We start from the raw sequence: 14,792 nt of genomic DNA on the forward strand, positions 1-14,792 counted from the left end.
TTATATGATAAAACTCGTTCAATTTAAATAATTAATTAATGAACTTCACAAACTCATTTAATCTCACATCATCCTTGGTTACAATAAATAAAACATGGAGACTCTCTTTTCACTCCATCACCAAGGCAATGACCATTTTTTAAAAGTTATTTTGTAGAAATTATGTTGATATTAATATTTCTTGATATTATAATAGTATTGTTATTATTAGTGCTAGAACTTTTGATATTATTAGGTGGATGATTTATACACCCATTAGTTTTGATGTGATATTAAAAGAATAAAGTGTAGCATTATATGATTATAAAGAGCAAGAATAATGATATAAATCAAAGTTAATGGTGTACATGCCACTAGCATATATCCTCGTTTATGGTCTAGTGATAGGAAAGTTGGGTTATCTAATTAATGTAGACTTAAATTTGATTTCTATCTATGTCAATTTGGATGAATATTGGCAATAAAGAATTTGAGCTAGGTCTTGCGAGGTTGTTAGTTTGGATTCCGAACCCACCCAGGTTTTTGTCTCACCGTGTGTTATGCCAAAGAGTTATGCTCTAGTGACAACACAACGACTGTCAAGTGGCAACCGACGGTATGGTTTCCAGAGGAATACCCAAGCGAAACTTTGAAGCTAACATAAGCCCGGTTAAAACAACATGGTCTGCTCAGAGTAGGGCAAGGTGGCTCTCTAAATTGAAGAGTGCGATGGTCTGAACACAAAAAGAAAATCGTTGTTCTATAAATAAAACATACCACTAATATATTATTATTGTTATCAGGATAGGAAAGGTTTTATATAAAGGTTTGAATGTTCTTTTTTAGATTTTGAATGTATGAGTTTTCGGGATTTTGAAATATAATTGACAAAGATAGTGATTAGGGTTGTGTGATTAACGTGGTAATTTATATAAAAATTGGGATTAGTAAACTTGAAGTCGAGAGAAGAATTGGTTTTTTGGGGATTCAAAGGTGTGTGCTTTGAGTTGTTTTAAATGTTTGGATTTTTATTACAAGTGAGGGAGAAAGGATGATAGGATGTGTGAAGGGTGAGGAGTGATAAATGCGACAATGAGGATGAATGATGTTAGGTGTGATGGTGAATGCGATGGAAGGATAACGTGGGCCAAAAAGAGGAGGCGGGAGAAGAAGGAAGAGGAATGATGGTTACGTTGGTGTGAGTTGTTGGTTGTTGATTATGAAGTTGTGTGCCGATGGTAGTTTTGATGTTATGGTTTATGAGTTTTATGGATCCCGATTGGACAAAGAAATGAGAAAATATATGAAAGAAAAGGGGATTGTGGTTACAATGGTGTGAGGTGTTCATTAGAGCAAAGTGGTGGGTTATGATGACATTTGATGTAATGTAGTGGTGAGTGGTATTTTATAATAGTAATTTAATATTTAATCAAAAGTTTAAGGATCGTAATATAATAAAAACGATAAAATTATCATTTCGATAAATTAACATACGTGGTAAACATTGGTTGCATATGTTTGCGTTTCACGGAATTTTTTTAAAGGAATTAGAATTTGAATTAGAATTTGAATGGAATGGAATGTTTGAAAATCCTTATCATGTGTTTGGTTGGTTAATATGTTATTAGAATTGGAATCTTCTCTATTCTATTCATCTCCCTTCAATCTACTAACATATAAATAATAAACTAACAAAAAAATGATAATTTAAAAAAAGTAAAAATATAAATATAAAATTAACTAAAAAAATTGAAAATTTATTTAAAAACCAAACAAAAAAACATGAACTAAAACATAAATATATATCAAAATATTTCATCAAGCACAAATTTAGTTGAAGCATTTCATCAAACAGTTGGTGTGGAATAGACATTTGTTAAAAATACTTCAAAATTTCAAAAACTTTTGATAACCCTTTGAAAAGTATCCAAGATTTACCTACACCCATGTTTAAAAGTGGGAATAATAAAAAGGATAATATATGTTTAAACACAAAACAAAAATTAAATTATAACAATAAATAAATAAATAATAATAATATTTATTATCGATAAGGGGACAACAATAATGACTGAGTAGTTGTTCGATGATTATAATAATAATTATATATAAGTATTATACATGCTTCATCTTCTCCGTTATTGTCTATAACTAAAGCACACAAACAAAAATCTAACCTGTGGTGGAGGAGCACGGCGGTGGAGGTAGACGAGCAGGACGGTGGTTCACGGTGGTAGAGAACGGCGGTGGAGGTAGACGAGCGATACGGTGGTAGAGAACGGCGGTGGAGCATGGTGGTGGAGAGAGGCGGTGGAAAAGAGTCAATGGTAGCGGCTTGGGTTAGGGTTTAAAACATTCCTTAATATTCCTTTCAAAACCAGTGAGATTTTAAAATCCTATGAAAATGGGATTTGATGGGATTCTCTTCCATTTCAATTCCAGTTAATAGTGAAACGAACACAGAAATGTATGGGATTTAAAATCACATTCCGTCCAATTCCACTGAATTCCGCGAAACGAACAAGCCCTAAATTTATCGTTAATTTTCTAAAATTTTTATCTCATCATGTCTATCCCCTATTTAATTAAATATAACTTATTTTTTTTTTACTTTTATTACTTTTTTTTCTCTTCCATTCATAAAACACTTTAAAGAATATATATAATAAACAATTATGTGGGGCGGAATAGTGGAACCTTCAATTTAGGGGGTTTAACGTAGGGGGTGTTTGTTTTTTCTTCAAACATCTTCAAGGGAGCTAATGTCTGCAGGCGCGCAGACATTACCCTTGAAGACTGTTTGTTTTTTTTCTTAAAACAGATCTGAAGTTATCTTCTTTCATCTTAAAAGAAAAGCAAGGAAATCTTGCTTAAAACACCTTCACAAAAAAACCCTACTCTTCTCCCTTTGCAGCCACCCTCTCATCCACTGCTCCTACCACCGTCCGCCAACACCACCACCCACCGTACGCCGCCACCACCACCCCCGTACCCCGCCGCCACCGTCCACCACCATCCACCGCCACCACCACCGTCCACCACCCACCATCCATCACCACCACCGTCCACCACCCACCATCCATCACCACCACCGTCCGCCACCACCACCACCATCCATCACCGCCACCACCACCATCCATCACCCACCACCACCACCATCCATCACCGCCACCACCACCACCATCCATCACCGCCACCACCACCGTCCACCACCCACCATCCATCACCACCACCGTCCACCACCCACCATCCATCACCACCACCGTCCGCCACCACCACCACCATCCATCACCACCACCGTCCACCACCCACCATCCATCACCACCACCGTCCATCACCACCACCACCATCCATCACCGCCACCACCACCATCCATCACCACCACCGTCCACCACCAACCAAAACCATCCATCACCACCACCCATTGTCCACCACCACCATCCACCGCCACTACCCACCGTCCGCCGCCACTACCACCATCCACCACCACCACCTTCCACCACCCACCAAAACCAAATCGGCATGGCAAGCAAAGACTAAAAACTAGATGTAACTTGAATAAATGACTTCTATCTTGTGAGATAAGTTTGACAGTTATGCAGACAGTATCAGCTTATAAAAACAAACAGTCTTATATTTTCAGCTTGCAGATCTTCAGACCACATCTTCAGTTGCAGACATGAAAACAGATGAAATCAGCTTGCAGACAGTTTATGTCTGCAAAAACAAACAGCACCGTAGATTCCCATATAACATGGTGTATGAAAAATGAGGATGGAATGCCTGCCTGCCTGATGTGAAATAAAAAAGTACAAGCTATTTATGATTTCTTCTAAATTTTAGATATATGAAGAAAATGAGGTTGTAAATCTACTTGTAAATTTTAACAAACTATATGAATCATTTTTATAATTAATACTTATTACTTATTATTATAATACTTATTATAGTAATAAGTATATTTACATCTCATCAATGCTATTATTAGTAGGAAGAAACCCTAGCTAAGGCCAATTTAAGAACTTCGCATTGTTGGTAAAATAAAAGCCCTTTTTAAATATGATGTACTGATTGTTCTTAACGGACGAGTTTGAAGAGTTATTTGTCATTGCAAGCATAAGTAGTGTATGAAAAGCTTCACCATAACCCATATGGTTCATAACTTTCTTTTACCATCAAGTAACAAACTTTCATATGAATCATAAATCACACATCCTTAGCAAAGCTAGGTAGTAATAGACACAAATAAAATAGTATAGTTTGGGATAGTTTGTGTAAATATCTAGATAGTATTTGAACTTGTGTACAAACCCGAATCATTTCGCATTCATATTTTAATCAGTATAACCATTTTCAGCATTCTCTAATGCTCTAATCTTCAAGCTTATTCGTCACAATTCAGGCTACGTTCTTCAAGCTTACACTGATGCTCATTGACAGGGATCCACCTATTCTCTAATGTCAATCTAAACGAGTTGCTTATTTGTCACAACTCAGTCTCCTGTCTTCTATCTTACACGGGCTCTCACCGGTAGGGATCCTCTTCCATTTGTGCCTTTTCGGATGTTGACTAGGCTGGTTGATCACCTATCCAGGAGGGGGGCCGGGGGGATGATTCTATATACATGGGTTCAAATTTTATATCCTGGATCGTACGAAACTAAAAATATTATCTTGGTCATCTACATATTCCGCTTACAAGGCCCTAGCCGTAGATGAATTAATATGGTTAGAGGTTCTATTAGATGAACTTGGGGCTTACGCAACTTTTGTACCAATTCGCTGGTGTGATAATCTTAGTGCAGCCCATCTTATTGCCAATCTAGTATTTCACGTACGAACAAAGTATGTTGAAGTTGATTTTCACTTTGTCTGAGAAACAGTTTCTTAAAGAAACCTACGTGTACAAAATTGCTACGAACACAAGGATTTACATTTTTACTTTCCAAGCCACAAAACGCTCCCCGACATTCACTTGCATGGGAATATTATACACAAATGTAAAATAGTATAGTTTGGGATAGTTTGTGTAAATATCTAGATAGTATTTAAACTTGTGTACAAACCCCCATACAATCATCTTCAACAATCTCTATTGCTCTTATTGTCAAATACTAGAAGATTAAATGCCTCAAAATATTAATATCATAAAGTCATAAACTGTAATACTTTAAAAACACTTTGAAAGCTTTTGATGGGACACTTTTTAAAGCATCTGGCCGGCATTTAATTTTTTTTATTAGTTTATGGTGACATATCTCAATCAATATGTTTCACGTGTTAATGGAGCAAATGCGTGAAGGCTTGTTTTGTTTACTTGTATAGCTGTATTGCCGGTTGCTACAAATCCAAGTTAAAGCATTTAAATATAAATAAGTCATACATCACAAACCATATGCTATGTTGCCATGTTGGTGCCTGACCCATTTATGGCGATATGCACACCACCGTTGCTCCAACGTTGCCAAACATGACTATTATGTTCACTATTGTGGCCCTTACGTCTTTCAATATCACCGAGACTAAACTCGCCGACTAAAACAATAAGTGCATATGTTCATAGAGTTCTTGATGTTCCTTACTTAAAACTTTTAAGTAGAAAACAATGATAACCACATAAATACTAATACCTTTTTACTTCAACCTCTGTAGGTCCCGAAACCTGATCTAGACAATAAGACAGATCATTCCGTAATATCAAAGGTGGAGTGCCAAGGGGCTGTTGACATGATTCAAGGCCCATTACCAAATAAATGTCCGTACATACTCAAAAACGATAAGTAACCTATTACACGAGTCTATATATTTGGCCTTACAACCTTGTTGTAGAAGGTAGTTATGTAACTAGCGATTTTATCTATCAAGCGTTATGTACAAGTGTGTTACGTGGATCTCATAGATTATACTTAAACTGGTTTTGCATTAAAGTGACTTCATTACGAAATAAACTTCAAATAAAAAATTGTAATAACATATTAACATGTGTAGCTTTTGTTGTATTGTAATGTGATGTATAGCTTTTTTAACCGGCTCTCTTTTAACTCAAGATTGATTAGGTAATGAAATGTGTGTTGAGAATTATGATAAACTCTTTTAACTTATTTATTACTTATTATATAAATTGATGGGAATACAATACACAGTAGATTTCAGTATATTTAAAATTTATTCAAAAAAAAAATGAAATTTATAGTCTTTTGTCTAAATGCACATGTCCGCATACAGTATAACTGATAAACAACCTCAAAAAACTTTGTTGTTGTATTGGACAAGCTCGTAATTGTGAATGTAACAAATAAATCAGAACCCATTTTCAGAACTAGTAACGGGTCACTCCAATCGAACCATCAAACGAATCTTTTCAAATCGATTAACATCATTAATCATCATCACAACATGAAAATACATATATAATCAAAGCAAGAATGCAATATAAGTCCCAACCCAACCAGTAACCAAACTCCACAAGTACCTATAATTGTATCCGAATGCCCTTTAAAGACAAAAAGAAACTACTTTACAAGTACAGAACAAACGATTGACAAACAAAAACTCATTTTAGTTTGTAAAAGTTACAAATTGGCAACTTCGAGTATATATTATTATTATTATTAATCATCATCTGTAGTATGCCATGTGCCGTGATGATCTGAAAGGCGAAGAATCAAACGGGCTCGTTTTAGGGATTAAAGTTGAAGGATTAACAGGTTTCTTTTTAGGATTTTTAGTCTCAGAACGGAGCCAGGATTCGACCACTGATAGCAAGTTGCAGGAGTTTTTCATTTCAGGAAGATCTGCTAATTTTTCGTATCTTTTTAACTCCCCGTCTTGTATGTAAGCCAAATCTGTTGCCCATGACTATAGGCCATCAAATATATGTGTCGCGTATACGATTGTAGCTCCTCTCTGTTATGATTGTGAAATTCTTTTTTAGTAATAGTTTCTATAAATGGGCTGATCTGAGCTATAAAACGAGTCAATGGGTTAAGAACTTAAGATTAAAAATTTTAACTAATAAGAATATGGGTCAAAAGATTGAAAGTGTATTCAAATGCATAAAACTTCCAGAATCTTTTTATTGAAACAAAGATGAATTTTTTATGATAAAAAAAAGGTTTTGCAGTCATTTTTAACATATTAAGAAAAAAAGGCCCATCCTGCAATTTAAGGTTTCAGGTTTTGATCCAAACATGTTTTAAGTGTAAATGAACCAAGCAGCTTGTAAGCCACTTGCGATCGGCTCGCTAAATGCTCGAATCGAGCCTAGCTTAACCGAGCTCAAGCCTAAAAATGAGCTTGTTTAATGAACGAGCCCGAGCTGGCTTGTGAGCCTAAACGAGCCTACTTATTATATTATCTTTATTTAATATATCATATATATTTGTATAATAACTATTATTATATCTAGATAATGATAAAAAAATTAAAATAATATATATCATCTTATATATAAAAATTATAATTATATATAGATATTAAAAAAAAACTAAGCCCTGCTTGCGGTGCGCACATATGATGTATATATGTGTGAACCCTCGGGTGGGCAAAAGTGAAATTGCACTAATTTTGACGTTATTTTACTAATCTCATGAAAATAACGTTAAAAGTGACGGACGGTTAATCAGGCATCATGTAGTGGCGTTGATAGCCGAAAGACAAGGGTACATGCACCGATCAGCCGGTGTCCCGATGATTGAGTGCTATGTGCCTTATGTCCAAGGCTTGATGCAAAACTACTATCGAGCCGGGGGTCTCACCGGAAGCAGCCTCTCTATCCTTATGGGGTAGAGGTAAGGCTGTCTACATCTTACCCTCCTCAGACCCTACCATAGCTTTGCTATTGGTGGGATATACTGAGTACGATGATGATGATGATGATATTAAAAAAACTCATAAAATGTATATAACTTTTATTAATAAAAAAACGAGCCGATCCTGAGCTTGAAAAACTACTCACGAGCCAAGCTCGAGCTCTCATAAGTTAAACAAACCGAACTCGAGCTTAGACAAGCTCAGCTCGGTTTGTTTACAAGTTACAACCCTATATTTGACAAGTGAAATCATATAACTATATAACCCATACCTGCTCACATTCCTCCTTGAAAAACTCTAATAAATCCATCCTTGCAACCACATCCAGGTCAACCATCACTTCATCTAACAAAAGAACCTGAACCAGAAAGACTTCCTTAATATTTTCTAAAAAAATTGTACTAAATCTGGAATAAATGAACTAACAAAACTATGCATTTGTATTTGCATGTTCAAGATAATAATAAAAAGCAATAACTAACCTGGAAAGGATGAAGGAGGCCTAAGCATATTTGCACTCTGCGTCTTTGCCCATCAGAAACTTTATGCATTCGCCATTGTAGATCAATATCCAAAAGCTCAACCAACTTCTCTCTTCTGACCGGATCAACACCTTCAGCTGCACCAAAACATAGAATAAAAACATGTATAAACATAAGGTATTAAATAATAAATAATTTAATAACCATACGCCACAACTCACCTCCAAATATCATATGTTCTGCAGAGAAGTCTCCTTGTAGTGGTACTTCTCCCTGAATTTATTTAATACAACAATAACTTACAAAGTGGAGACTAGAATGAAAATTGCACGATGATTGAGACACTAATATTTAAACAATAAGGTTAAGGAACTTACAGCTGAACCAACAGTTTTGGTCCATGATCCACCTAAGTAGGACAAATCACCACTGCAAACCAAATGTGTGTCATGAAAAGATGAAAAATCCAGCACCCGCACAACGTCTCTCCCTCCAACCATATGTTTTCCAGCCAAAATCTTCAGCAAAGTAGTTTTCCCTGAAAAGATTCATGGCAAGATTGCTTTTTAATTTAAAATACTAGGATATTTATACAGATCGATGTAAAATAAATATAAATGAACCACAAAAAGAAAGCAAGTATTAAGATCATGATAATATCACTAGTTTGATGAAGAACATGTCGAATGATACAAGAGAAAGTTACTAATACAGACATGTTGACCAAATATTTTATTAAAAATAGTTAGCCAACAGTTCCAAGGACATCTCTAACAACAACAACCGTATCCGGTAAATCCCACCAATAGCAAAAGTTATTAGCCGAGCCTGGGGAGGGTGAGATGTATAGACAAACCTTACCTCTATCCATGAGGATAGAGAGAGGCTGCTTCCAGCGAGACCATCAGCTCCACAACAAATAACATACAAACATAAAGCAATAGAAATGTGCCAACAACAAAACAAATAATGAAAGAGTGGCATAGAAGGTAGGAGGATCACATTTGATATCACAATATACATATAGACATAAATACGTTAAGACAATCACATGCCAAGTCCAATTGAAATGTAGGAAAATCTAAGCCCCCGAAACAAAGCTAATACACATAAGTACCATTCCCTAAAAATCCTTAGCCTTAATCTTATGTCTCCACGAACTCCTATCCTGGACACATGTCCTCAGATTGGCACAACTCTAGCAAATCCGCCTAATCCGCTCCAAAAACATCTCCGTTTGAAGTTTTGAACCAATCATCTCACACCAACTAAGCTCAGTTGGCTTGAGTCTTAGCCCATGGTTTTAAAAAACGCCGTGAGGCGGCGCCTCGAGGCGGTAACAAAACGAATTTGAAGCGGCGCCTCAGGGGATAAAAATAAACGTACGCCTCTTCATAGCTGAGGCGGAAAAAAACGGTCGAGGTGGAAAGTACGGCTGAGGCGTAAGAGGCGGGAAAACCTATTTTTTTTGGCGGTAAAAAATTTGATTGATGAGGAGGACGATATTGAAGTAATTTCAGTTGAGGAAGATGATCTTGAGGATGACCAGTTTCATGCTGTTTGAATTTCATTAAAAACTTTTTGTGTTTTGATGTTTTAAACTTTCGGTGTCGGGTTTCAAACTTGTCTTTTATTATGGTTTAGACTTTTGTGTGTTTTTCATGACTAGTGAATCTGATGATGAAATTATTTTGGAAAGTTCTTTGTTTGATGTTAACTATTTTTTTAATAAGATATATAATTTTTATATTTATTTTTAAATCCCGCCTCGAGCTTACGCCTCGTTTCGCCTCGAGGCTTATGCCTCGTGAGGCTATGGGAAAACGCCTCGAGGCGCGATTCCGTACTTTTAAACCTTGTCTTAGCCAACCCTCTTTTGCACTGAAATTCATAAAAAATACAATGGAACCCACCTTCTGACCAACTAGGGGTTGACACACATCACCAGTGGGCTAAGTTTAGCCTACGAATCTACTTAGTTAGCCATCTATGCCACATCAGCTTACACTATAAAAGACACATCGGCTTCTCTCCACTTGGCCGGCTAAAAGGAGAGAAGACAACTAAGCCAGTGTGCATTTGTAGCAAACAAGATAATGTGGCACAAACGGCTATCTAAGCGAACTTGCGGACTAAATCTAACTTGCTTGTGACATATGTCAACTCCCGGTTCTTCAAAAGGCGAGTCCCATCATACTTGTTAATTTAAATTCAAAAAATGTTCGGCTAAGGCTTAGTCATCTTAGCCGGCTAGTCCGATGTGGCGCCACCTAATTGGTCCAGTTTGGAAATGTCTATAAAGTTGTAGGCTAAAAATCGCGTGATTAATTCGTATAAAAATGGGTGGTGATTTTTTCTGCTTAATGTTTAAATTGAAAAATTATACTTAGGCACAGACATATATAAATGAAATTAGCCTAATCATTTAATTTTGCTACGAATATTAATTAATTAAGAATTACTTGGCGCCGACAAGAAGACAACGAGATCTTGGAGAAATCTTGAGACTAAAATTGAGAAACAGAGGATTGTCACCGCTGTATCCGAATTGCATAGCATTTACTTTGATACTGCTGCTGTTGTTTGATTCCGAATCCATTTTTCGAGCTTATTGCTCTTATTTGTACCTTTGTTTGGTTTGGGTTTTATATTGGGGTTTTCGGTGACGTGAATGGGGTTTTGTTTGATTGTGGTTTGACCACGTCTGCAATGTTTGTTGTCGCTTGCAAACACCAGTCGAGACTAATGCGGCGGTTGGTGGTCGATTTTAATCAATGAAACATCGTGGGCATGTTCTTTTCAACGTTAGGCAGGGTTCTAAAAATGTTTTACTGATACACATGTATTTTGGTTTCACATCATGTTTACACTCGTTAAGCTCTATATTTATTGCGGAAAAGTATGTCACAAAATTTACTAACTTTATGATGTGTATTCTTTAACAACTAGGGGTATAAATGAGTTGAGCCCGAGCTCGGTTCGTTTAGCTTACCTAGAGTTCGAATTTAGCTTGTTTCGATCTTTATTTTTAAAGCTCGAGCTCGGCTCGTGAGTAGTTTTTTAAGTTTGGGCTTGGCTCAGCTCGACTCGTTTAGTATTTATTACTCCCTCCGTCCCATTATAAGTGTCCTTTTGACTTTTCAAATCTTTCTTTTGCAACCTTGACCATAAATATTTTTTTTCGTGTCATATAATACTTGATGAAAATTATATCAATGTAAAATACATTTAAAACTCAATCCATTCTTATATTTTGCATTAAGTATTATATAACACAAACAAATATATTGCCGGTCAAAATTAAACAAGAAAGACTTGAAAAATCAACAAGAAAGATGGAGTATTTAATTTTTATATTTTTCAATCAAAATTTAATATATAACATAGTATATATTATTTAGTTATTTTGTTAATTTATTAGTTCTCTATATCTATATCTATATCTATATCTAAATCAATATCTATATCTACCTATTTTAATAAAATAAAATAATTGAGAACACGTGTCGCTTTATGGCTAATCCTTACAAATTTTTTCCCTCCAAAAATAATATATATGCCATAAATAAATAATTATTTACTTCCTTTTACACTCTATTTATATTATACTAATTTGATCCTCCCGTGTTACGGGGTCTATTCAAGTTTTTGTTTTAATCGTTTTGCTATTTTATGATGATTTATTTCATTTTTTAACGTAGTTTTGTTTTAATTTAATACATATATATTAGTTTGTATTATATTTTTTTAGTGTTTGAGTTTTTTCAATTGAGAGGTGTAGGTTTTTATATTTTTAACGAACAAACATAAACGGACACGATCATGTTGATTTTTTAAATGAACAAACATGAACACAAATATTTGTCTAATGAAAAAGGGGACGTTGATTTAGTTGACAATGGTGGGTAGTATCGGAAGTTAACCGGTGATGGAGATGATAGACCAGCAATAGAGAACATGTAAAGGAGATAAATTAAATTAAGGTTTAATGATGATAGTGTTTACCAATAAATGAGATGTTACAACCCATTTGAGGACTATTAGGTTTTGGTAAGACCCATAACCCGTGGAAATTATTTTTGGACGATTAAGGAGTTATTTCACAAATAAATGATATGTTATAACCCGTTTATGAGTTATCCGGGTTTGGTGAGACCCATGACCCGCAAAAAATTCTTGTTTGATTATAAAAGAGTTTCACAAATAAATGAGATGTTATAACCCATTTAAAGACTATCCGGGTTTGGTGAGACCCATGCCCTCGAATTCGGGTCAAATGCATGAGAAGCCTCCATTTAAAAACCAAACAATCTGGTTGCTCTAGAGAATTGGGGGGAACAACCTGAGAGCGACACGTAGGATTTCATGATAGGAAATTATATAGATAGTTAGATATATAATATGATAAAGTTATTCATTTTCCTTTAAACTCTATTTATATCTTAAATCTTAAATATATATAAACAAAATTTATAAGAGCTCTCTGGTTATTTCCTACATTATCTTCAGCCACCAGATTGCTTTATTTACAAATGAAGGCTTCTCATGTATTTGATTCGAATTCATGGGTATGAGTCTCACCAAACCCAAATAGCCCTTAAACGGATTATAACATCTTTAAATTAAACATTAATCTCATCAAATATTTGATATGAAAACGATAAAATCCTAAAAATAGGGATATACTAAAAATTAATATTTGATTTTTTTAAAAGATATTACTTATAATTAAGAAACAATTTTATTGTAAAAAAATAAGCGGGTCATAGGTCTCACCAAACTTAGATAATTTTTAAACCTAGTTATAATATCTATTTTTTTTTTGAAAACCCCTTTCATCAACAAACCCTAAGTATATTATTAATTTTCTTACAAAGTGAAAATACAAAAAAAAGTATATAAATATTATTAAAAAATGAATAATGTAACACAATACCCGTAACACGTGGGATAAAAAGCTATTATACTAAAAAAACTATAAATTAATTCTGGACACATGTCATTCTGAGGTAAATTATCACTATCAAATTCCCGCTAAAATCACTTCTCTTATATTGATGGAAAAGAAAAAAAAATTGTTTCTAAATATGGTATTGATATAAATTAAACATTCTGTATTAATTGATCAATCTCTATTGATTGAATTATTAATGCCATAAATTATATTCAAAATATATTCTTAATATAAAAAATATTAATATAATAATTACGTGCCATTAATATATTTTCTTTAAAATTGAAATATATATATAAAAAAGTTTATGTTTAAAGAGTATATTAGCATTTAATTTTTTGAGACATCTTCATATTGAAGAAAACTATAATACTTTTTTATTAATTTTTTCTACAAATATTCACTTAAAAATCGTAGAAAAATTTTCCATTTTTTTATATTTATTATAAGACTATTGTGATAGTTGAACAAATGTGCGTTTATAAGGACAACATGAAAGCTGTTCAAAAAGGAAAATCTAGTGACTTTTTTGTCTATGACCGGATATGGAATGTATAACATTTTTGTGAAAGACTTTATCTACATATTTCACATCGAAAGACCTCATTGTTTTAAATGTTGCTTCCAGCGGCATTGCTTCATTACTGTATCTCGATGATAGAACAACCCATTCTCGATTTAAATTCAAACATATTTGATGATATAAAACGACTATATTTGTAATACATTTTTACATAATATAAAGAGACTTAATTATTTTTTTATTTGTATTAAATTATTCATTGTAATTTATACATTAATTTATCCCGTGTAATGCACGGGTTTCTAAAGCTAGTTATCTATGTTATTACATTATAATACATATAGGCACCCTTTAATATTCAATGCTATTTAAGTCTCAGATTAAGTCTTCGGTAACTCTCCAATACATTGATCTCAAGCGCATTCAAAGAAGCTCATCTATATTACATAAAACAATAGTTCGTCTGGGTATCCCAACCGACCTCCTTCAATCCCTTCAATTGAATGCTTTGAACCAGTTATCAATTTCAATTAAACCCCCTAGTCATCAAACCGACTATGATTGAATCGCTACCTACGGTTATTTATATTATTTGGATGTGACATGTTGAGTTCCTGGCATGTGTGTTGCCCTGTCGTTTCCGGCGTGATTCTGGTTGTGTAATCTACAACAGTTTCAACCTAATTAATGGATTTAAGGTGATTACTATTCAACTCGATTTTATTATGTGTTTAACCTAATCATTTGTTCTCAGTAATTGTTTTAATAATAATGATTGATACACCGTAATTTTGTGAGTACAGATCCTAAACAGGTGGTGCACGGCCGTTGTTGATCTGGCCAACTCCTCCAAACACAATCATGGTTTGTCTTGTTGCAATTTCAATTCAATGATACTCATAATTTCCCGAAGTGCATATCGGTTGTGATCTACATTAGGTGAAAATATTGGTTTTATGTTTTCAAATAAGATGATTTCGCATTATTCATTATTTTTCAAAATTGTGTCATAGCGGCGGTTGTCAGTTATAACTGTGACATA

The 14,792-nt window shown here is 34.3% G+C and overlaps 1 pseudogene across 1 annotated transcript; it reads right to left on the reverse strand.

The window, feature by feature from the left end:
* Window positions 1-6,597: 6,597 nt before the first annotated feature.
* On the reverse strand, window positions 6,598-10,872 carry LOC143591845 (ABC transporter I family member 19-like; annotated as a pseudogene). Its single transcript, XR_013145793.1, has 7 exons — window positions 10,736-10,872; window positions 9,485-9,492; window positions 8,651-8,811; window positions 8,495-8,546; window positions 8,274-8,410; window positions 8,063-8,149; window positions 6,598-6,885 (listed from the first exon to the last, which is right to left on the reverse strand). The product of XR_013145793.1 is annotated as an ABC transporter I family member 19-like (transcript).
* Between the last annotated feature and the right edge of the window lie 3,920 nt (window positions 10,873-14,792).

Source organism: Bidens hawaiensis, unplaced genomic scaffold (genome assembly GCF_021521415.1).
Source record: "Bidens hawaiensis isolate Kalapana, Puna unplaced genomic scaffold, B.hawaiensis_p1.1 tig00040098_1, whole genome shotgun sequence".
Classification (NCBI taxonomy): domain Eukaryota; kingdom Viridiplantae; phylum Streptophyta; class Magnoliopsida; order Asterales; family Asteraceae; genus Bidens; species Bidens hawaiensis.